Below are 24819 nucleotides of genomic sequence, written 5' to 3'. Positions count from 1 at the left end.
TGTTCTGATCCCTCTGCAGAGCCTTTCTACACTCCTTCCCATCTCAGTGTCACCTGCAATCTTAGTTAGGGTACACACAATTGCCTCACCCAGATAATTGATAAAGATATCCGGTATGGATTAGGAGGGGCAGGTCCTGCCTGACCAACCTGATCTCCTTTTACAATCAGGTTACCTGCCTAGTGAATGTGGGGAAGGCTGTGGATGTACTCTACCTGGACTTCAGCAAGGCCTTTTTCACCATCGGCCACAACAAACTCTGAAATGGGTCAAGAACTGGATGGGGGGCTGAACCCAGAGAGTGGTGTTGAATGGCACCACATCCAGTTAGTGGCCAGTCACTAGTGGTGTCCCCCAGGGATCAGTGCAGGGCCCGATCTGTTCAATATCTTTATTGATGATCTGGACAAGGGGATTGAGTCCATCATCAGTAAATTTGCAGATGACATCAAGTTAGGATCAAGTGTCAACCTGTTGGAGGGTAGGAGGGCCCTGCAGAGCACCCTTGATAGGCTGGATGGGTGGGCAGAGGCCAATGGGATGAGATTTTGCAAGGTTATGTGCAGGGTTCTGCACTTTGGCCACAACAACCCCATGCAGTGCTATAGGCTGTGGACAGAGTGGCTGGAGAGCAGCCAGGCAGAAAGGGACCTGGAGGTGCTGGTTGATAGTATGCTGAATGTGAGTCAGCAGTGTGCCCAGGTGGCCAGGAGAGCCAATAGCATCCTGGCCTGTATCAGGAATAGTGTGGACAGCAAGACAAAGGAGGTTATTCTTCCCCTGTACTCAGCACTGGTTAGGCCACACCTTGAGTTCTGTGTCCAGTTCTGGGCCACTGAATTCAAGAGAGATATTGAGGTACTGGAACATGTCCAGAGAAGGGCGATGAAACTGGTGAGGGGTCTGGAACACAAGCCCTATGATGAGAGGCTGAGGGAGCTGGGGTTGTTTAGCCTGGAGAAGAGGAGGATCAGGAGAGACCTCATTGCTGTCTACAACAACCTGAAGGGTGGTTGTAGCCGGGTGGGGGTCGGTCTGTTCTCCCAGGCAACCAGCAACAGAATGAGGGGTAATAGTCTCAAGTTGTGCCAGGGGAGGTTTAGGCTTGATATTAGGAAGAAGTTCTTCACAGAGAGAGTGATTGGCCATTGGAATGGGCTGCCCAGGGAGGTGGTGGAGTTGCCGTCCCTATCAACCTTCAAGAAAAGTCTGGATGAAGCACTTAGTATCATGGTCTAGTTGATTGGATAGGGTGGGGTGATAGGTTGGACTGGATAATCTTGGAGGTCTCTTCCAACCTGGTGGACTCTCAGATGGACTCTCGGATTCGCTGTTAAACAAGATGGGCCCAAATATTGAGGCGAACACCACTTATGACCAGATGCCAACTGTATTTAACCTCATTCACAACCACTCTTTGGGCCTGACCATCCAGCCATTTTTTTTATCCAGAGAAGTTTCTACTTATTCAAGCAATGTGCACCCAGTTTCTGCAGGAAGATGCTGTGGGAGACAGTGTCATTTTACTAAAATCCAGGTAAATAACACCCACAGTCTTTTCCTCATCCACTAAGCAGGTCACCTTGTCATAGAAGGACATCAGTTTTATTAAGCAAGACCTGTACTTCATGCACCCATGTTGTCTGGGCCTAATCACATGGTTGCCTTGCACATACTGTGTAATGGCACTCAAGATGACCTTCTCCATGACATTGCCTGTCACCAAAGTCAGACTGACAGGTCTTATTGTAAATTGGTATCAGATTTGCCAATCTCTACTCAACTGAGGTCTCCCCAGTCAGATAGGACTGCTGATGAATGATGAAAAAGTGGCTTGGTGAGCATTTCCCTTAGTACCCTTGGGCCTGTGTCATCCAGCCCCATAGATGTGTGGTGGAGTAGGTCACTAAACATCTCCTCTTGGATTACGGGGACTGCAATTCTGCTCCCAATCCCTATCTTATAGCTCAGAGAGCTAGGTGTCCAGTGAACAACTGGTCCTACTACAAAAGACTGAGGAAAAGAAATTATTGAATACCTCAGCCTTTTCCTCATCTGTGACTATTATGTTTCTCATTGCATCCAACAAAGGCTAGAAATCTCACTTAGTCCTTTTTGTTGTTAATATATTTGTAAAAGCATTTCTTGTTGCCTTTAACAGTTGAAGTAGATTAATTTCTAGTTGGGTTACAGCCCTCCTAAATTTCTCTCTGCACAGCCTCACAACAACCTTTTAGTCCTTCTGAGCAGCCTGCCCCTTCTTCCAAAGACCATAAAGTCTTTTTCTCTTGAGTTGCAACCAAATTTCTCTAATCAGACAGGACAGCCCTCTTCCCCTCTGTCTTTTGAGCACATGAGGGATTTTCTTCTTGAACAGTGTCCACATTTCCTCGACTCCTTTTCCCTTCAAAACTGCCTTGCAAGTGACTCTGTTGTCCACTCCACAAAACAAGCCAAAGTCTGTTCACTTGGAAGTCCAAGGTGGTGGTTCTGCTGACCCTTCTCTTTACTTCTCCAACAACTAAGAAACATTTTAGATAACTTTTTCAACTGTCTTTGGATTTTGCATTTTTTTAGCTTTCCTAATTTTATAGACTTCAGTAACACCTATTCCTGCAATGTAATGAAAAAGAAAGTTTAATGATCGAGCTTTGAGGATGTTAACCTGCATGCTAAGTAATGCTGCCTTTAAATGACTACTAGCACATCCTGCTGTCTTCAGTGAGCAGAACATAAAAGTTTTTTTCACTTTGAAGTATTGAATATTCTGAAACAAAAAACCATGAATATGTTTCAAGTTGTGCAAGAATCAAAAATATGCTGAGCTAGCTGGTAAGGAAGATTGTGTGTGCTGTGTTATATGGATGCTTATCAACAGTCCCTATTTTACATCTACACTGTATGTCTCCCATAGTTTAAGAAATTATTTTGAAAATTGGAAGAAAAATTCTAGCTCCTCTCTTGCTTTTCCTGTGGTGTATCCATATTTGCATGTACTTGGTAGGTAGAGGGCTATCACCTTGAAAGACTTGGAAAGCCTACTGTCAGTCTTCACCCAATGACACTTCTAAGTATTTACAGTTTGGGTTTGGGGGGGAGATTGTGTTTTCATTTATTCATATTTTTGTTTTGTTTCATTTTGGGTTTTTTGCTGGTTTGGGGTTTTTTTGTTGTTGATGTTTTTGGTTTCTTGGGGTTTTTTTTGGTTGGTTGGATTTTTTCAGTTGGTTGGTTTGGTTTCTTTTTAATAAAAAAAAGAATTCCAAACAATATTACTAAATTACTCATTTAAACCATCTGTTTCTAACCCCTCATAAAATAACCTATCCATTAGGTTTGGAATTCCTTTGTTTTAGGAACCCCAAAGCCCACAAACCACATAGCCTGATATTTATTTTGGCAACCTGTGGTAAAACCTCAGCATAACCAGCTTTTGGCTGAGAGGTTATACTTTCTTTTTTTTTTTTTTTTCCTGATGCTTTAGCCCTCTTTAAACACTTTCAGTTATACTGTATAGACTGCTTCGAGGGAAATAATCAAATTTGTAAATTACATTGTTACTTCCTTCACTGTAAATGTATCCTGGATTCTCTAATCAATAGTGTAATTTAACAATGCAGAGTCATTCTGATGAACAAAAAGTGTAAGAAAAGGCATCTTGGTCACACCTTTGCTTTTACATATGAAAAGGAAAGGCAGCTGGCCAAGTATGCTGGCTGAAAGTTTAACAACTGAAAGGTAATGATGGCATGAGATGTAAACAAAGAAAGTTTCTGTCTAAAAAATGTCTTGCAACAATCTAACAAAAACATGCAATCCAGAAAAGGTCATTAGAATGCTGGAAATGTGAGATATAATGAGAAATATTGACACTTATTTGAGGTAGTAAAACAATGTGCGGCAATTTAGGAGTCTTTCTTCTTCTGCATTCCAAATCAATGTACTCTGGTTAGAGAACAACTTACCCTGAAATCATAAATTGCTTCTTAAATTAAATATTTATTAATTTAACTCTATCAAGAGTGTGAGTCAGCTGATCAACAATCTTTGTGCTAGACATTCATTTTCCTCTCAAGTTCAACAGTAATTTCATGGACAAAACTTTGTTTCATAATCTGCTAAACATAAAGAACAGAAGATATATCTTTGTTTAAAGTTATAACAAACTTTAATATTGTAGGGGTATCCATAGAAGGAAAAAACACCACTTCTTTAATAGATGACATAATAGAACAGTGACTGTGGAGATTTTTTTTTGCTTTAGTGTGAACCAAAGTAAACACAGAATGAAACACACACTATTGAAAAATGGAAATTGATGTAAACTGTGTATTTAATAGTTCGTGGATTCAAACACATTTGAATAAATAATATATGCAAAGTTACCTCAAACCTCAAGTACTCTTTTATATTCTAAGGCACTTAGCCCAGTTAGTTTTTTTCTAATAGTTAATGAGTGGTATGTAATTTATAATCACTTTTACTTACTTTAATATAATGATAGGATAGGGAATATTTTCACTGAAATTACAAAAGGTCTTGCTATCTAGAGTATTCTTCATAAGTTCTTACGTGAATCTGATCTATAGACATCTTTACCTGTCAGTGTTTTGTCCTAGTAACACAGGAGTTCTAGAAGATGTCATCCGGTCCTACACAGTCAGAGGAGACTCTTTAGAATTGAGTTTGTCTCAATTCTCTAAACAGTATTTATTCATGTCTCATAAAGCATTATGTTAAAAAAAGCTTTCACGTTACATTTATTTTTAAAAAATACAGTGTGTTTTTTTAATAAAATATTTCCTGGAGTTTTGTTTTGATTAATCAGTTTTCATCTTGTTTTTAAACAAGCCACTAAAAATTTTGACATCATTTCAATGAGTGCTTTCTAAGTGAAGAAATAACAAACATCCTCTCTGAACTTATTTGTTGTGGTCAAATAAAGGTAACTTATATTAAAAAATAAAGTTATGGTAATACGAAAATGTATCATTTAAACTTAATGTATCATTTAAACTAATTTTACAATGGATATTTTTAACAAGGCATAAACTGTGGATAACTTGAAAAAAAAACAAAAAGAAAAGCAAGCAAACAAACAAACAAAAACCACAAAAAAACCCCACCCAAAACAAAACAGAAAACCAACAAACTGTTAAACACAAAATTACTTTTGCAACCAGCTCTATTTTAAAGATTTTATGTCTATTCCAAGCTTCTGCATAAGTACAGGAAATTCCTGTTAAGTTCTTCAAGTGTCTCTGAATCCTTCAGTTGCTACTGTATTTTTAAGTAGCCCTTCCTCATTTGCCTCCCAAAGGTTAAATATTATGTTTGGTTCCCATTCCCTACTGTGGTTAGTGACCCTACTATTAGCAAATTTCATATTTTTGAGTACTTTGGGGTTTTTTTTTTCAGTAGTGAATTTGAACATAAAAATAAAGGGAAGTCTTGACATGTCAGGTTTCTACTTTCTTTATTTTCATTCCTTTTTTCTTAGCCACACCAAATCACTTATCATGGTGATTCCTTCAACATTATTTTATTACATATTATAAGTGATAAATCTTCCATTTACTTCTGAATTAGTGTGAGAATTAAAAAAGTAGACTGAATTTACTAAGGCAGTAAACTCACTCAGGTCTCATTAACTTTGCTAAGGACACCAGAAACTTAGGTTTCTTTTTATTCAGGTCTATTTATAAACAGGTCATTGACTAAAGTTAAGCATAAAGATGTAGGAATTTTGGCCAAATGTTTATTTATAAAACCATTAGCAGCAGATGTGGTGTTCAGAGCTGCAGGCTTTGAGAGAGACTAAAGACACTGGAGAAGTAAAAGGGAAGGAAATGTAAAAAAATCGAGGAAACCATCTCCTCCACCCCAATAAATAAAGCCCTCTCCTCTTTCCCAGCTTGAGAGTAGAATTTCGTTGTCAAGACCTGAGGTGGTGACAAGTCAGCTAAGTGAACTCATTGCACGGGTAATAGACTGACACAGTTTTCCTTCACATCACATTTACTGAGCAGCTCTGGCAGTGGATCTAGAGGGAGATACTTACATTGCCCTCCCAGCTGGTGGCCATCTGCCTTAGTGACAACTGCCAGATGGAGGAAAAGTGCATGAAATCAGGGATCAAACACTAAATAAAAGGAAATTACTTTGGAAACAACTTTGTCATATTATAAATAGACAGTTTTTAAATGTCTCACATGTTTTAATTAGAAGGGGAAAAGCGAGGTAATGAGGTAGATATAAACCTGTGAGAGACAGTACAGTAATTTGCAGACTGTCTCACTTTGCTCCAAATGTGGATGACACTAATTTAGAGATACATTTTGATGTTTTTACATCAAAAAATATCCGTTAGATAAATATATGAATTATCAAATAGAGTTTCTTTCCCTCTGTAATTAGCTTTGTGGGAGCCCCCCATAACTGCATTTGCAGTTGCTGACAGTGACACTATTGAGTAGCTTGCTTTGACCCTCTGCACTGACTAAGCTTCTGAAACCATACTCAGAGCAGAGTTGGTGATGACAAGTGTCACCAGACTGACACCTCATCAGCCCCCCACCATGATGACTCAGCAGCTACAGCCTGAAGACAGAGGAACGAGGAAACTGATAGTTCCCTTTTGCCCCCTCTACACAAACTTAATTACATAAAGGGTAAACAAACCCTTAACTCACTCAGGGATTTAAAAAAAAAAAGGAACAAAGCCAACCAAACACAACTCACACAAAACAAAGCCAACAAACTTTGAAGATCTCAAAGACCTTCCTTTTTCATAGATAATTCATGGAGTCCTGGGAAACTAGGGCTAAAGAACTTCTCCCACACGCTCCTAAGCAGATCAGAAAAAGTGAATGTTGTGCATACTTAGAAAAACATTGCAAAGTGAAAAGGCGGACAGATTTACTGGGCATGGAACTTTATTAGTGGTACAGAACCAGCTACAAATGTTGTATTATTGAGCATTAGAAAACTCAGTGTCCCCATTTGTAAATGTTAACATCTCACACTCTTTCTACTTTTAACAAATTTGAATTTTTAAAAATTATTTTTCTTTCCTATCCACATATTTGAGTCAGTATCACTTAGTAACCAGAGCAGTGCTGATACCTCAAAAGTGACAATCAGTTCTGGTTAGTACTGGAGCAGAATTCCTGAAAAATCTGGAAAATATCAAGTGGAACATACATAGGTCTTACTTGGCTCTTACCACTATAGATTCCACACACTCTGTCCCATACATGCACTCACACAGAGAATTACCAGCACTTCTCTTAGCAATGCAATTGTTTTCTATGCCAAACCTTACTATTTTAACATTTCACTTTTCCTAAACATTCAGTGATTCGACAATAATGATGCAAAAAGTACTGTAACAGTTGTCATGGGTTGAGTTGAATCTGCTGCTGATTTCAATACCATGCTGCTGTCATGCCAGCTTCAAAAGGAAAGTGCTGGCTGGAACAAAGTATCATAGCACTTGAAATTCAGACTGTAAAATGAGAGGCCTCCTGTTCCAATGGCTGTTTTTTTCCAGGTTTGGAGTGTGTTTCTTTTACTCTGGCCTGGCTGTGGGATGGGAAGGGTGGTGGGATGTGGCAATAGGTTGCCAGCTTCTGCTGCTGCTTCTGCATTTTGCTGCACTTTGTTTTTTCTGCAAATAGGCTAAGGTAATCATGCATTGTATTATCTCATTTTTCTCAGTAAATCTCTTTAGCTTAACACATAATTTTTTTCATGTTACTTTCCCTCACTTCTCTGTTAGGGTAAAGCAGGCTGTGTTAAGCCATTACAACAATAAACATCTAATGTGAAGCAATTGTCAGTCAGATTCTGACATGCTGTTCCACTGCTGAAATGAAAATATTTATTTGCCTCAGAGAAGTATTATTCCACTTTATTCATTGTTTTGATTGAAGATCTTGAAGATTCATTATAGCAATTGTACTATTATTTGTTTCCAACCACCCAATCAAGCTGTATGTATTTTAGAGTAAGCAAGCAGTGCAGAAGGAGGATAAAGAGGATCTATTGATGAGGATGAACTACAATTATTTTGTGGCCACCTATGAGTACCATGTGCATTACTGGTAAAAGGATCTCTGACCCTAATAGTGAGAGAAAAAAAGAAAAAGATTATGCAATAAGATAATCTTGCTATTGAAAGACAAATAGCGTGGAATGGTTCTATACTTATGTATAAATAAAGATCTTTACTGTCAATGTTGTTGCTAGAACATTATGTAGAAGACAAGAAAAGCATAATGAAGAGGACTGGAGAAGGATGCATTCAAAAACTGAAAACTACTGCTGATGTTCTCATGGGAATTTACAGTTGCATACATTCCTTGCTTTTCTTTGAAGATAACAGGATCTTGTAAATACAATTACAATTGCAACTATCAATTCCTGATACCTTGTGAATTGGAGAGTTAGGTGGTGTCAGCTGCCAAGCCATAGAAGCTCCCATCTTTAGGTAACAGCTGGGAATGGTCTAAAAGGGTATGACTAAAATTGTAGCCTTGCACCTTTTGCCTTTTTCTGCCTCCCTCTTCTGCTGTGTCCATACTCTGCAGTCCAGGAAAAAGAGTGGGGGAAAAAAACCAAACAACTAATGCAGAAATATGATGGACCAGGCTAGAGCACCACTGAAGTTCTAATTTGTCCTCTCTAACATGAATCCATGCAGCATGACAATGTAAAATTAGTACGCTACTTCTTACAACACCCTCTATTATGAAATTTTGATCCTACACAACTATAAATAAAAGTTACCAAAAATAATTGATAAAGGGAGGTACACAATCTCACATCAGTCATATTGCAGCTCAATATACACCTCTGAGCTCAGAGCACATCCTGAAACAATAACTAGAAGCAATAGCATGTTCCAAACAGCTGAAATGAAGTTTCAATATTTTGTAGATGAACATGCAAGTTTAAATATCTCCAACTTCCTCAGCCCTTTCTCTTTGACACCTTGAATTTTCAGAAAGTATAACATGGTCATTGCCACTGTCTGGATGCATGAGTACAAAGCCACTCCCTGAGCCAGAGACTGCTGGTAGCATGACCTCATTACTCTCTACAACTACCTGAAGGGAGGTTGTAGACAGGCAGATGTTGGTCTCTTCTCCCAGGCAGCCAGTACCAGAACAAGAGGACACAGTCTCAGGCTGCACCAGGGGAGGTTTAGGTTGGATGTGAGGAAGAAGTTCTATACAGAGAGAGTGACTGCCCATTGGAATGGGCTGCCTGGGGAGGTGGTGGAGTCGCCATCATTGAAGGTGTTCAGGAGGAGACTTGATGGGGTGCTTGGTGCCATGGTTTAGTTGATTAGGTGGGTTGGATTGGTTGATGGGTTGGACACCATGATCTTGAAGGTCTCTTCCAACCTGCTTTATTCTATGTTTGTATTCTATGTAGCAAAATAGATATCCTCACCACTCTGTAATTCTGCACTGGGAAGTAAAGGGCAGTAAAGTATTTCAAACAAGGGTGGAGGGGGAGGGGGAAGTATGTCTTATTCTGTCCTTTGGCTGCTGGAAAATATATATTTTGGAATAAAACCAAATCAAAGCTATTTTATACTTTATATTAAACTATTTGGAGAGATAATTTCCACTTTTTTTTTTTTTTTTAAATAGTTGAATGACAATTATATGCTTTTCCTTCAATAAAATCTTACTTACAACATGTCCAGTACAGGAATAAATGGAGCAATCTCTCTTAAGTCACCAAGCCTCTTTCAGCATCCTACAACTTCATTTTCCAGAGTCTGATTGCTGTATAAGTCAGAGAAGCAGAGCTGATGATTGAATGCTAAAAGTGCATGGGATATAATACCTTATTAGGCATTCTGCAGACTACTCAAGAGGGGTTTATTTCCTCTAAGAATTTCAATTAGCTGCTAAAGAACAGGAAGCTACTGAAGCTTCCATGAGAAAGCAGCTAAAGATGCAATTTTCAGCTGGTCAACAGGTAAGAGGCAATTTTCATCCTATTATGCTGTGTTCTGCAGGAGACAGATTGGGCTAGTGTGCAAGAAAACGCTTTACCAACTCATCAGTCTCCAGAATTCAGGATTTTATCTGAAAAGCTAAAAAGGAGTTCTGCAGTCCAGGTAATGGGGGTAGAGAGGAATTTAACAAGTGTTGTATTGCCTGCCCAGGTCAGCAAGTTAAAAAAAATGCTTTAAATAAGAGGCAAATCATGCATGTTCACCATGTGTGTTAACTCTGAAGTCCAAGGAAACTTCTCTGCTGTTGACAGTTAAGCTTAGAGGATATCTACATATATTTTACAGCTAGGCATGACAGTCAAATATCAAATATATAATCTATTATAAATCAGTGATGTCTTTTAAAAAAAATTAAATCATTCTTTACCCTATAAAATGAAGCAGAGATTTTATCAACACTCTATTTCCACATGCACATATCATATACTTAATCATAGCTTTCGTTTTCCTCTGTTCAGAGTTCACTGAAGTGAATAAGGAACTAACCCTTCTTTCCAATGGGCAAAAGATTATGTCCCAGAGAGCCATATGCCATACTAGATACCCACATTGACCACAAGATGATAGCTCTGATTAATGGCAATGAGGGCTACTAGCTCTAAGAGCAATCTAACAGTTCTGACTCAAGATTGCCCATACAGCGTATAGATAATTCTTGGCACTTTAACTACTGATTTCCAAAGTGTTTTTATTGGAGAGCACTCTATGAAGAGCTCTTGCCAATTTCTTTAAAGGCAATTTTCTTCCTCTTCTCATATTTTGCTTTTCACTTCTACAAACAGTTTATAGTTTTCTTCTCTGTTCCAAGGTACAATTACTATGTAACCTTAGTTTTCGTTGTTATTGTATCACTTCTTGTTTCCTTCGGTAAAACTCTTGTAGGTCACTGTTTTTTCTTCCTGTTTTACCACTTACGAAAGTTTCAGCATATCTTGTAGGGATACCTTAGGGGTGGGTCACTGTGGGGCTAGGCATCTGTTTTTACACCAAGAATGGTGGAAGCAGGAAAAAAAACCAAACAGGAGCTAACGGCCTGCTGCTTCAACTCATTAAACAGTGAATGTGAGCAGTCCTCAAGTCTGAGTCCTTTTTGTGTTGCTAAGAAACAGGGAAAAGGGCCAGTAAGATCCTGTTGTTTCAGAGAACATGTGCATAACAGGTAAAAATGAAGATTCTTCCCTACGCTGGCCTGATGTTCTGCTGTCCATCCACAGACATCAGTTTCCAAGTAACAGAGCACTGACTAATGCAGATCTTGTGGAGCAGGGATGCTGGGTGGCAGCCCAAAGACCATGTTTAGCCTTCCAAGATACGTCATTCAATCTATGGCCTGAGATTTTTGGTTTTCAGATAAAAGCAAGGAGCAAATCAAAACCAAGAACTGACTTTGTAAATATCTCACTGTGTAATGCCAGTTTCTGAGCAGGGATATATGTCCTATCATCTGAACTATTTTAACCATTCCTTTTCACATGATAGCCTGTATTAATTTTCTACACCTGTCACCAATATTCATATCTTACACGATGAGAGAATAGCTTCAGTTTGATTTTAAAGAGATGCTTACTAGCATGCATGTCTTTCTAATGAGCCTGCACTGGATGCATTAACATGTTCTCTCACCTTATCATAGGGGATGTCTGTGTCATCCAGACAAATGACTGAAGACAATGATACCTATCTGAGAAGTGCTTGTAGTATCCATCCAAGAAGCCTGGGGCAGTCAAGTGCTGAAAAAACATAAAAGAAATATGCAACTCCTGATGTCCCATTCCAACTAAATTGACAGCTCAGTGTGAGCCAAGGAACCTTTGTGGTGGTTCAGGCTGGGTGTCCCCCCTGATGCCACCACACAAGCCACACCTGCAGTGTTCCAAGGGTCCAGCCCAGTGAGCAGACACAGGAAGCTAAGTATTTCATCCCATAATGCCCTGCTCCCTTATAAAACCATCAGTGGGGGGGCCCACACTTCCTCTTTCTTCCCTCACCACTACCTCATAATGGGGGCAGCTATCTTGTGGCCTCTTGGGCCTGGCTAGGCCCAAGGCTAGGGGGAAGGCCAATCTCAGATCTGGCCAGCTGAGATTAGCCTAACAGTGGAGGGGGGGGAGTGGTGGTGGGGTGGTGGTGACGAAGGAGCCCTGGGGGTTTTGGGTGTACCCTCAGGTGGGGATGGGATGCTTTGGGGTATACTTTGGGATCTCTCTTTTCTCCCTGTGCTTGTGGTTCTCCATAAAATTTTCACTGCTTTTCCATTTAAACTTTCCACCACTTTTACAATCCGTTTGTCTGAGTCTCGTTTTTTGCCTGTGGTGGAAGGATTGGCCCTTCAACCCACCACAACCTTTAAATGGATAATATTTGTCAGAGGCAGCTGCAGGGAGGGACATTAAATTCAGCTAATTCCAAATACCCTGAAAGACTCCCACAAGAAAAAATTTGGATTGTAGCACAATATGAGTGTCAGCTACTACACATCAATAAAAATAACCTTGAAATTCTTGCTATTAGCACCATATGGTCATCTCAGTATTTGTATTATGACCGTCATAGACAGGAATTGCTACATTTATTGTTTTCGTCTACATTCATAAATCTCACCTTCAGTTTTTCTTCTCTGTAAATATTAGATGAAATTATTTTTAAAAGAAACTTCAAGCTTTAAATGCATGTACAAACCACTCACATTACTAAAGTGAAAGAAACACTGTTTGAGTGGTTTAGCACAAAAGAGTGAGTTCATTGGAAAGATCTGTTCTTGCAGTTTTGCAAGGGGTTACCAGGGCCAGATGTGCTCCAAATAAATTTGCTGACCTAAGTGAACTTCCTATCAACAAAGTCCTCTCAGGCTCTCATTATTTCTCTTCAACAATTAATCAACAGCTGCTGAAAAGTTATGAACATGCTTGTAATTTTCAGTAAAATTAATGGAACTTGTATCTTCTGAAATGTAGAAGGTTTTTCTTCCTAACCCAGGTGTGAATTTTCTGATTTTTTTTTTATTTTTAAATAAATTACCTCTCTGAACTCCTGTATCTCCTGTCTTTGGCAGAAAGTATACCAGACTCTACTGTGACACGATTGCCTTTGTTGATGCCTGCAAAATTAGTGTTCCAAAGCAGTGACCTCTACTGTAGAAAGATGCTGATCTTTTTCAGAATTCAGTTGTGCATAAATGAGATTACATTACTCCTGTCAAATCCATGTAAACAATTAGGTTTTCTTTTGGAAATTGCTACTATTTGTTAGCTGTACTTCTAGCAGTCAGGAAGAGGGTCCTGTTTGTGTAAATGCCACTTACTCGAAGTGGTGCTTTTAAGGTCTCTGTTCTGCTACAAGGAATGGGCAGAGATCAGTGGACAAGGAGTCCCTTAGAGAACCAGTCTGGTGCAGGTGGTAGGTCACTTCTATTGCTTTTTATGCTCTTGAACTCATAGGAAGATATTTTTCCATCCTTGAGAGTCAAGTGTATTTTGCTTACACATGAAAATGATACCATATCAAAATATGCTTAAGACCTGATGATGATATTCCTGAAACTGTTTCCAAAAAATAACAATCTTTGGAGCTTTGATGTCCAAGACATGACACCTTTTTTACAAGGGTTAGTTACTGGACAACTGAAGCAGAAAATAAAACATGCAGCAGGCATTCCACAAATTTCTAATAAACTCTATCAGATAATCTGGTTTCATTTTTTAAAGAAGAGCAAATTATTCTAGAGTTGCCTTTTTTGAATGAAAAAAATTAGTAATCCAGATATATCAAAGTGACTTCACCTGCATACAATATCTCATTTGTCTAAACATTTGCAGGATCGAGCCCTGTGCATTGCTCTCAGTGCCTTAAGATTGCATCATGTTCTTTTGATTTTAATTCTGTTCAAATAGCCTAAAACACAATGCACTTCTTATGACCCAGGTCACCTTTTGTTTTCCCATAGAGCACAAAAACAACATTCAACAAACTTTACTGATAAAAGATTTTTATCTTACATGGGAAAGCAATGCTGTTTCTCTAAGCCACATGCAATATATTAATAATAACAGTATTCCACTTCAAACAAATTACAAACTAATGTTAGTGTTCTTAACAATATTATACTAAATAATAACTCCCCACAGGCCAATTTGCATACAAAATGTAACATTTAAAGCCAAGTCACAATTAGCACTCTGTTATGGAAGTCTGTGGATTGTAATTTACTGAAACAAAGTTGTATTTGCTGAAAGGAATTTCAATTTATGAAAAATTACCCATTTAGAATTGCTGTCACAGTGGACCAACTTGTATTAAAATGATGGGTACCTAATAAATACATCTATTATTAATGTAATAAATGACAACAATGAAAAAAGTAAATGTAGGATTAATGATTGTGCCTCTTCATAAATAAGGGATGAATGTTGACAACTCTTTGCCTTTTTAACTGATGATGGCACTTAGCAATATGTATGTGAGAAGAGTAGGGAATGAGAGAAGTGTGAAACAAGTCTGAGAAAAGAAAAAAAAAGATAATGAAAGGAAGGAGGGAAAGCAATGAGGGATACATTGAGTAAAAGAGCAGAGACATACATGAGCTGTTAATTAATTGAAATTTAATGTAAGAGTAAACTTGAAAATTCTAACTCAGCAAAGATGAGTCACACTAGTACTTTATTTTCACTTGGGTGAATGCCATAAATCACCTGATAATGAAAGTTCTCAATCCCACAGACTTTGTTTGAAGGGAAAGAACATTAACTGTCTAATGTGAGCACTCAAAAAGTCAAAGCATACAAATACAGACATTTTGATGCTGAAAAATGAGTTTTACATTCACTTTCCTGAACTCATGCTTAAAAACATGAGACTATTCATTCCATCTTGAGGGGATTTGGACCTCAAAGCTGTCTAGTGGATCTTCCATTTTAAGAGTACCTAAAATGTCAATCTGTTTGGCAAATATTACAAAATATGGTCTGCAAATGCCAGCTGAAATTTTTTAGGGATTTCTTTTCATTTATACACCCATGTTTTTATGCTCCTGCTACAGTTTGAAGAGGGAAATTTAGCCTAATCCCTAGCTGCAAAGACTGAAAGTAAAATAAATTACCGTTGGATGCAAAAGGAAAAAATAATTACAAGAACTATATAACTCATTGGATTGCAATGGGGATATAGAACAGAGGCATAAACAGTTCTTTTTCTCTTCTCCTCTTGCTTCTGCTTGCATCTTTCCCCTCTCTCTCTTCCATGGCCTTGCCAGGGGTATCTCTGTTTTGACTACTGTGCAAGGTAATGGGAAGGAGGGAGCGAGTGGGGAAGGAGGTGAATGGGTCCCCTGTGTCCATCCAGGGGGGTTCTGAGGAGTTTTTGTATTGTTTATAAATTGTGTATACATACACACACACAATATTGCACATATATATTGTTTAGGAAAGTTGTTGAGTTCCTGCAATGTGTCCAGAGAAGGGCAACAAAGCTGGTGAGGGGTTTGGAGCACAAGCCCTATGAGAGGCTGAGGGAGCTGTGGTTGCTTAGCCTGGAGAAGAGGAGGCTCAGAGGAGACCTTATTGCTGTCTACAACTACCTGAAGTGAGGCTGTAGCCAGGTGGGTGTCGGTCTTTTCTCCCAGGCACCAGCAACAGAGCAAGAGGTTAGAGTCTCAAGCTGCACCAGGGGAGGTTTAGGCTGGATGTTAGGAAGAATCACAGAAAGAGTGATTTGCCATTGGAATGGGCTGCCCAGGGAGGTGGTGGAGTCACTATCACTGAAGGTGTTTAAGAAGAGACTGGATGAGGCACTTGGTGCCATGGTTTAGTTGATTAGATAGTGTTGGATGATAGATTGGACATGATAATCTCAAAGGTCCTTTCCAACCTGGTTAATTCTATTCTATTCCATTCTATTCTATTCTATTCTATTCTATTCTATTCTATTCTATTCTATTCTATTCTATTCTATTCTATTCTATTCTATTCTATTCTATTCTATTCTATTCTATTCTATTCTATTCTGTTATATTCTGTTATATTCTGTTATATGCTTTATTTTGTACATATTAATCCTATTTCATATTTCTAGATTGTAGTTTGCATGTAAATACAGCTTCCTTTGCTTCCAAAACTTTCTGAGCTAGTCTGGCAATTTTATTTTGGGGGTAGTTTCTCCAGATTAGTGTGTGTGGGGGTAATTTCAACCCACCACAACTCCCTTCACAAATATCAAGACTTTCTAATTTATCAGGACACAGGTAGCCATGTGCTATAGCACACCACCAGAGCAGGCATTCAGTTTCTCTGTTACTCAGGCACATGCATCAGTGTGCTGGGTTCACATGACTAAATACAGATATGTGATGTCATCATCACAACTGCTTGCTTATCATGGAAATGCCTTATCAACCAAGCCTGTGTCTGTCCACCAATAGCAGGTCTCCACAACACCTGCAGTGTCACCATTGAGTCTTGGAAAGAGAAGGTGAGGGCCAAATGTGCAAAATCTGCACAGGTTACAAAAGGTCACTACAGGTCTGGAATATTTATGCTGTGGTAGATGTTTCAAAACTGCTTGTGTAATCTGGTCTTTTCAGGGAACAGAGACATTCCCATATAATTTATGTGATTAACCACAACAACTGCAGGAGTTCAGCCCTTTTACATCTAAAAGAATCACTGGGAACCTTGCTTGTGACAGTTCACTGAGCTAAAAATAATGTGGAAAATTACCTCCCCTTGGATATCCTGTGCGAAAAGAATCTGAATTTAAGATAAATCATTCTTTGAGGTTATTTACCCACCTCTAGTTAAATCTGATAAATGTCTTCATCTACAAAAATAATTATTGAAAAAATAAACTAAAATTAGATCATAGTTTGCCTTTGGTAGGATGATACTTAGGGCAGCACTGACTAATTGAAGAATGAAGTGAAGATCATAGTAAAGACCTAGTAAGCAATATAAATTCAGTCACCAATAAGGAAACCACATATATGCATTTCACACATTTGGCAGTTTGTCATTTTGATGAAGAGCAGTGCCAGTGCTGTCTTCAAGATTCTACCAGGTTACATGGAAAGCCCAGAGGACCATATGGAGCCTATGAGTAAATAGTCACCATGCCTTTGTTCTCCCCTTTTTACACTCACACCAGCAAAAAGCTTTGCTTTGCTCTAAGAATATCTTTCTACCAAAAATTGTTTCTTTCTGTTCCTTTGATATTGTATCATTTTGTGCTTTTATAAAACAACAATGACATGTTCCTATGATCAAGATTCTTCTGTCAAGGCTTCAAAAATTCTAATAATAGAACAAAAAGTTTTAAAAATAACTGGGAGGGTTGTGGAAAAAAATGACAAAACAGATCAGATTTCCTAAACACTTCTTTTTATTTTTAGCCTGCTTGATTTGCTTCTTTATAAACAGTTCTATTGCTTTATAGAAGTGTATTCAACTCATGCAATTCAAATGCTGAATACAATCTTGTCTGACTCTCTCTTTGACTTCACCTGCAGTGGATGTTCTCATGGAACCTATTGTAGCAGTTTACTAGAACATATATTTAAATATAACAATACATCTTCCCAGAAAATGTGTAAAAATTATAATTGCAGTATAAAAAAATAATGAAAGAGTTGTACCCATTGATTACATAGCTGGTGGAAGAAAAGTCGCAAAAAAATAAATACATTTATTCTAATACTTTTCCTCCTATTTCTAATTCAAAGAATTGTTAGCTTTCTCAAGACTGCCCTCTCCGGTGGGCACATAGGTGTTGTGTTCCAGGGGCACACATTTTGGGTTTTAAGTTATTCTACTTTAGAAGATAGTTTTGACAAGCACTCTAACTGCACTCTCCATCTGGAACCTGACAGATTTTTATTTTTTTTTCTGGACTGTTGAAAACAGCAACAATACATGTTCTGCTGGTCAAATGCTTTAGACTCACCTGAGCAGATCCTATTGCTCTCAGTTGCCATGTCTCCTCTCATACCTGATGTGACATTCCCATGTTTTGAGCTCTCACGTTAAAGAACGTTTCAATTGAATTCCATTTTAAAGTGGTTTCCGAGAGATATAAAATGTTGGTGTTGCAACTGGGGGTGGTGGTGGTGGGGAAACATGAGGGGGAAAAAAAGCCCACGCATAAAAAACCCCAAGAAAACAAAGAAAAAAAAAATCTGCTCAGTAGAACTTAATGAAGCCATTAATCCTTCTTTCACTTTTTTTTATTATTATTTTTTGGTGGTGGTTGTTGTTGTTTGTTTCTAGTTTTAAATTTCTTACTTTTCTATTCTGGCAAATAATTTAAAATGAGACTAAACCTTACTCTATAAATAAAAATTTATTTTGTCATTTCACCATTATAACCAGACATTGAGAAGATGAGTTCTTAGGAACTATCAAGAAAAGACAGTGGCAGTATCCCTTTCTCATGGCTAATGTGTTACACCCAGGAGATTTTATTTAACTTATAGCACTGCATGATCAAATAGTGAATACCACAGCTAAACATGGTTAGGCATGTTTTCTACACTGACCAAATCAATTTTCCCCAGCTTCACTTCTGAAACTAGTATAAAACTATAGTATAAATCAAAACTATAGTATAAATCAAAAATTTCTTGCCAGTATCTGGTAAATAAAGTTGACTAAAAGGCAGAGTTGACTACTCCTACATTAGGATACCTGATGATTTTGCCTAGCATAATTTTACATTCATTCTCTTCTTCTCATTCTCCAAAAGCTAGAAAGATTAGAGAAAATGAATAAACTCTCATCTCAACATTTCATCTGATGTGAATCAATGTGAGAGATTCTATAAACCTGTGCCCTCTTAACCCAAACCCTGTGTATGACAGTTTTCTTAAATGGAAAGGTTTTATTGCAGTTTAGCGAAAAACATTGAAATAAGGCATTTTTGCAGAGTAGAAGCAAGACTAAACCCTTTATATTCAAAATCACAGAAAGGCTCATTTAACAACATGGTTAACTGAAACCCCACTTCAGAGCACTATTTTTCTGAGTCCTTCATTTTAAACCCAAAACCAATTATGCTGACAATGCTAATGGAAGGGTAGAATGGATGGAGAACATTACTTGTTACTCAAAATTCATTCAGAGATGTGTACTAAAGTTACAGAATAGTAACACATCACTTGACTGATAGAAATGGTAAATTCTTACTTAGCTTCAAACAGGTAAAACAGATCCAAACTTCAACTTTCCTTGTCAGTACAATATTTGTAGATACAAACTAATATGACTTGAAAATGTATCCATTCAGAATCTTTGTGTGATATCAAGAGGGAAACGCTAGAGACTTTCAAGGCCACATGTCATATTAATATAATTAATATTAATGATTTCTAGTTAAAAAATATGCATCCTTACCCTTCAATAGTTTAGTAGGCACATAATTCAGCTATATTTATAATAAAAATGTGTTGAATGGGTATATGTATGCACTCAGAATATGTTTCAAGGGCTGCTCTTTGGCATCTGTGATTGACGGTTTCCTTCCCTTTGTTTTCCTCTTGTAGCTACAGATGCTATATCACATGCTATATCACAGAGAGCTATGTTTGCTATTATAAATAGTTCAGGTATAAAGAAACATTTCAGAGACAGATTTCCTGTTTATATCCATTTATCTTCAGTAATTATCTTTGAAAAGAAATTTCTAGGGAATGCTCTTCAAGTTAATGTTATGTTTCTCCTCCCAATTCCCTGTCTGAGATACATTTTGAAACAGATTTTAATCTTTTTGTTTGCCTGTTTAGAACAAATATCCTTCTCATAACTTTTTGCTGTATTGATTAAATACATATACTGAGAATAGATGTCCAATATCTGTATTTTCAACACAGAAGTATTGAATGTAATATCTGACTGTATCTACCTGACACAGGACTTCACTAATTATTGTAAAGTTTCAGGTGAGGTAAGACAAGAGTTGTGTTTCTAAATACTAAAATATCCATAATATTTCTCATATATTTCTCAAAGGACAGAACAGCATCTCCTAGGATACAACTAATTATCAATTAAGGAAAGAAATCATTAGAAATATCAGCTGATAGATTATTATTACCATTACATTTTGTTATAGAATGAATTAATCTGCCTTGAAATTATGCCTTTGAGATGACACAGTACTGAACTGGGACAAAAATATTAAAACTAGTGGGGGGTGAAGGAGAAGATATCAGAGTCTCATAATAAAATCTTGCTAGAATTCCATTGTTAAAAAGCTTTGTTTTTTCCAGTCATCAAAAATAATTGTAACTAGGTCTGCTCTTCTGTTACAATAATAGTCTTCCAGGATGAACATTTGGCATTATATCTTCCTTCCTTTCTTTTAAACAAGGCTAGTATAATAATTTGATGTACTCTGCCCCCTGTAAAAGGAGTGCAATCAGGCTAGAATCTATAAATCCTTTAGTGACATTTCTTAATTCCACTGGAGATTAACTATTTATCTTTCTTTTTTTTTTTTTAATCTTGGTTCTTCCTGTTTTAAAAGTCATTTCACACCTAACACACCTTAGGTCAAGAATTCAAATAATATTCCAAAGAAATGAATGATTAACTGTGAATCAAGGTCTTTTCTAAGATTTAAACTGTACTATAGCTCATTTTACAGGAATAATTGAAAAAGAAAAAGCATCTTCATAGTCTAAGAAAGCAAGGGTTTCTTTGTCTGTTTTTAAAATATTGAGAATACCTGAAGCAGGTTTATTCAAATCAAATTAAATTTCTCAATACGACATGGGAAAAAAAAATATATCTGTAATATTTATTGTAAGTTGTAATGCACCAAATGGTGAAACTTCCCTGGGGAGCAGAGAAAGCCTGGCTCAGACAAATCCTGTGCGTCTTCTAGCTTTGGTACTATGAGAATTCTGTCCTCTGTTTTGGGTGCTACTACTTATGTAATTATATACATCTGTACAAGATTTTGCATTTGCTTCCTTGCTTGTCTCACTTTATGAAGGACAATCATCACAGACTTCAGTGAACCAGAAAGAGACATGGTTTCTCTTTCTTACTGATGTTCAGTATGAGATGGTTTCTACAAGTCTGTGTAAGAGAAGAGGTCATTAATTATTTGAATTGTAATTGAAGGTCTTCAGGAACTGTTTTCTGCTTATCTGCTTACTTAGAAAACATGAATGACCGGCAATAGTTATGTACATAAAAGATCAAGGATGTAACAAAGGAAAACATTAAAAAAAAAATAAATTAAAATTGCATGAATGCAGTGTCATTGATTCAACATAGAGCTTGTCTGTGATAGCAGAGCTGAAGCCTTGCTAAATTTGCAGTGATACACACATCAAGGAATGCAAGATATGTCAACATAGCTTTTTGTAAATTTAAGCTCTACTTTCTTCATTTATTTTAACTACAACAAATGCCTATATATTCTGATATTCAATAGCTGTGAGTTATTTCACTACTAAGAAGTCATTAAATGAGAACTTTAATTTCTATCTTCTTTTGTGATCTACTGATATTCTTGAATGTAAACATAGCTGAACCTTTCTAATATCTAAACATAAACTGTTATTTATTCATCCACCCTTTGGAGAACACAGATAAAAGTGTAATTTTTCCATTATGTAGGAAAGCGAATGGGTAACTTTATCTATGAGAAGCTAGCTAATGCTCAAAAATGCTCACTTCTCATTTATAAATATTTCTCACATGCTCAGAGATAAGTCATATATTGCAGTTATTCATTCTTTTCCAATTTACAAGTAGAGATTTTTATCTGATCATTTTTTCTGACACTATTGAAGCAAAACAGAGGTAATGCAACAATAAATGTTCAGCAAATTGCACGTATGAAGGACAGACTGCTGCTCACAGTTCCATAAAAAGTATAGAGGCTATTGCATGAAAAATAAATTGTCAAAGGCTATCTTTAGTGTAGAGACTAATGAATAGTAGGAGAACCAGTCTCAAATGTTGATAGTTGCATTAAACCAACAAATTAGCCTGAAGGATTTGAACCAACTTCTGAAGTTGAATTTTAGGAAAGTATAGTAGAGTTAGCCTTAATGAAGTGTCCCTTCAAAAATTATTTTACTCTTTATAAGGTACTTTTAAAAGCAAATAATACCCATTTTTATGATACTCTGTGTGAAGTAGTGAGCAGCTTAGGTTGATGATATAAAATGACATTTTCCACTCACTTTCTGTTGTGAATGTAAGTGAAGTAGCTGTAAGACACTACTGTATATATGTGGAAGTTTGTGCCTCATTAAGTCTTAAATTGTGCTAGGTATCTGTCTGCAAAGCTACTGTAAAAAGGAAAAATTAGGGGGGGATATCACTGCAGTTGAATGTACACATCAACTCTGTCATGAAAACAGCTGAAGAAATTGACTTTTCATAACCTTCTTCCCTAATAACTGTACTTTACATAACAAGGTCTGAGCTGCTCACAAAGGTACAAATAGATAAGGCCTGTTTTAGAGGCTAATGTGTGTCATGTCTTTTTGTTCCGGTTACACGTTAATTAATTTCTTTTAATAAAATGGAGCAAACTGCTAAGGAAAGGAAGAGAAGAAAACAACAAAAGTTGCTGAAGGAGATTAATTTGATTCCACCCTTATGATTTAATGGAACTTCTGAAAGAAAATAAGAACTTTTGCTTTTTCCAGAGAAGCACTTGCAGCAGCTGAAGTTGTTCTTGATTGCTACCCCATCTATACATGGCAACAATCCTAGGATCGTTTCTCTTTAGAAAAGCACATCATCAGCAGCTAAAATGTCAGTATTTACCATTGGTATTTGTCTTGGGCTTGGTGAAGACAAAGTTATTTCACCTCACAACATCTCTTGTAGTGCTGTGTTTCGTAATGGTAGCTGTAAGTGTGTTGATAACACACCAGTGTTTTAGCTACTGCTGAGCAGTGCTCACACAGCATCAAAGGCTGTGCTTTTCCAACATTCCATTCCCACAACAGGCTGAGGGGTGTACAAGATCTTGGGAGAGGACACGGACAGGTCAGGTGACACAAACTGACCAAAGGGGTACTCCATACCATACAATGTCAGCTTAGATATAAATGCTAAGGTAAAGAAGGAAGTGGGGGGTCAACCACTTTGGAACAACCACTATATGTATTGAAGCTCTCCTTCCTGAGGAGTAGCCAAACATCATCTGCTAATGGGAATTAGAGAATAATATGTTTGTCTTTGTTTCCATGCACAGCCTTTACATTCACTTTTGACCTATTAAACTGGTCCTATCTTGACCCTTGGACTTCTTATTAAATTTCTCCTTTCCTGTGTCCATATAAAAAGGAGAGTTACAGAGTGGCCTTAATGGGCATCCAGTCCCCAGACATGGCCAAACCACCACAAGTGTAATGCATTATGCTCTCAGCATTATTAGATAAAGAGAACAGCAATGCAATGGGGAAGGGGGGACAAAAAAAAAAAAAAAGAAAAAGAAAAAAAGAAGATAAAACCATCAACCCACACTTTCTATTTCTTGAACATGAAATAGAACAAGAAATATGTATCTATAAGTGATGCCATAGTAACCTTCTGTTACTGTTGATGAGAATGGTAATTGTACAAAGTTAAAATAAGGAAAAGTAACAAATGTATCATCAAGTATATCCCATTCCTATACTAGAATACCCATGTCTCATACTAGAAAGTGCTCAAGAACTTTTAGAGGAATAATAGTGTGATCTAAATGCAAGCAGAACAGAAATTTAATCAAAAAATTAGCATTTCTACCATAGGAGAAGCAGCTGAAGAAAATGAATAGTTTATGAAGTGGTGTTTGGAAATGGAAGACATGGAATGAATAATGAAATTTTAAAGTATGTGACATAATATGAGGGGCAATATATCCAGTGAATGAAGTAAGGATGAGGGATCTTTGAAAGAATATACTGTCATGTAGTAACTGCAAGTGCCATCATGGAGCTATGTTCTTACTTCACCACCACAATTCCCAACATACCTTGTCATGGGTTTAGCCAATTGAATATGCTAGTGAGAATGCAATATCATGCTGATGTCATGCCAGCTTTAAAATAAAAGTGCTGGCTGGAGCAAAGTATCGTGGGGCTTGTGGTTCAGATCGTGATATGAGAGGCTTCTTGTTTCCAGCTTTTGCTTTCAATTTCCAGTTTAGGGGTGGTGGTCTTTTCTACTGGCTGGCTGCAGGTTTGGGGATGGGGGAGTCATTTTATTGATGTGTTCTGCTGCTGCTTCTGCTCTTGTGAAATAGGTTAAGGTAATTATACAGTCTATCATCTCATTAAACTCCTTATCTCAACCCAGGGTTATTTTTTGTGTTACTTTCCCTCCCATTCAGCAGGAGGTGAGGGGGAGGTAAGGCTTGTTTGTGAGAACAGGCTGTGTTAAAACAGGACATACATATAAAAATTCAAAGTAATCTGATTTTTAATTTAATTACAATGTGGATGCTACTGCTGTTCAGAGAATTTGGGGATGGATGGATGGATGGATGGAGGGAGGGATGGATGGACGGACGGATGGATTGATTGATGGCTCTTAGGACTGAATCTAATTCCAAATGCAGCTAATACAGAAGATTTCTGTGGTCAGTTTGTGGGGAACTAAAGAGAGAACAACTTTCAACAAGTAATATTTGTCATTATTATTATTATTCTGTAAGTTAAAGAGTCTAAAACTGTTATGTAGCAATAGAAGACATTTGTCAAAGAATGACAAAAAGCAGTTTCCATAGAAGACTCTATACATTCACAAGGTAAAGGAACTGTCAGGGGAGTATTTTGCATAGTTGAA

Source organism: Dryobates pubescens, chromosome 7, assembly GCF_014839835.1.
Source record: "Dryobates pubescens isolate bDryPub1 chromosome 7, bDryPub1.pri, whole genome shotgun sequence".
Classification (NCBI taxonomy): Eukaryota; Metazoa; Chordata; class Aves; order Piciformes; family Picidae; genus Dryobates; species Dryobates pubescens.
This window is presented reverse-complemented; position numbering follows the sequence as displayed.